General features: G+C 38.5%; 1 non-coding gene across 1 annotated transcript; it reads left to right on the forward strand.

Moving 5' to 3' along the window:
• The first annotated feature begins 659 nt into the window (after positions 1-659).
• Positions 660-732, forward strand: trnak-cuu (transfer RNA lysine (anticodon CUU)). Its single transcript has one exon. It is a non-coding gene; the product is annotated as a tRNA-Lys (tRNA).
• Positions 733-918: the final 186 nt, after the last annotated feature.

Below are 918 nucleotides of genomic sequence, written 5' to 3' on the forward strand. Positions count from 1 at the left end.
TTTCCAGTTTAGCATCTTTGTTGCTTGATTTACTAACACTTTTAGTGACAAATCTTAGCTACTTCCTAAAGAAGAGAATCGCCAATATTGCCTTGCGAGTGTAGGTCAGGCTTTCTCTCCGCGGGCTCACCTCTGGGTTTTAACCTAGTCTTCTCACCAAGGGCATACATAATGTAATCAATTACTGAAATTTGCTTAACAAAAGTGCCATATTATATTTAATCAAGCATGTGCTTGATTACATCATATCTGTTGTGCTAAGTAGCCCAGCTAGCCCAGTCAGTAGAACATGGAGTCAATGAATAGATAGCATAAAACTGTTTTTTGACTGGACTGCAACAGGCCAGGCCTAAAAACATGAATGTATGTCGCTGACTACTAGCTGATGAAGTTACACCATTGGCCAGCTGGCCAAGTGTTTGAGTTTCCCCATTGGTCGTCGTTCTTTCAAAACGATTTGACACAAAGAGTGTCTGTTATGTTGTTATATTTGTTATATGATACATTTATCGAACATTTTTTATCTTTCTATTGAGGAAAATAATTTTGCGATAATTATTACTATAGTTTTATCGCCCAGCCCTACTATTTGTAACGATAAATGTGTCTTGTGAGCAACCTGTTTTGATGTAAACAGATATGAATTTTAGTATTTTGTGGCCCGGCTAGCTCAGTCGGTAGAGCATGAGACTCTTAATCTCAGGGTCGTTGGTTCGAGCCCCACGTTGGGCGACAGTACCTTTTAAGACGTTGGGATAAGCAAAAGGATGGGAAACTAAATCCTCAAGATACTCAAGATACATTAGCATCTGCACCTACACCTGGCTGATCTGATAATTATAGAAATTAATTATAAATTATAAATAAAAACCCTCACATACTGACTTTCAGCCGTTCAACAACCTTTGCCTCCAGTTT

The sequence above is a fragment of the Seriola lalandi genome, unplaced genomic scaffold (genome assembly GCF_002814215.2).
Source record: "Seriola lalandi dorsalis isolate HSWRI2012SDOR001 ecotype SW California unplaced genomic scaffold, Sedor1 jcf7180002009287, whole genome shotgun sequence".
Taxonomy (NCBI): domain Eukaryota; kingdom Metazoa; phylum Chordata; class Actinopteri; order Carangiformes; family Carangidae; genus Seriola; species Seriola lalandi.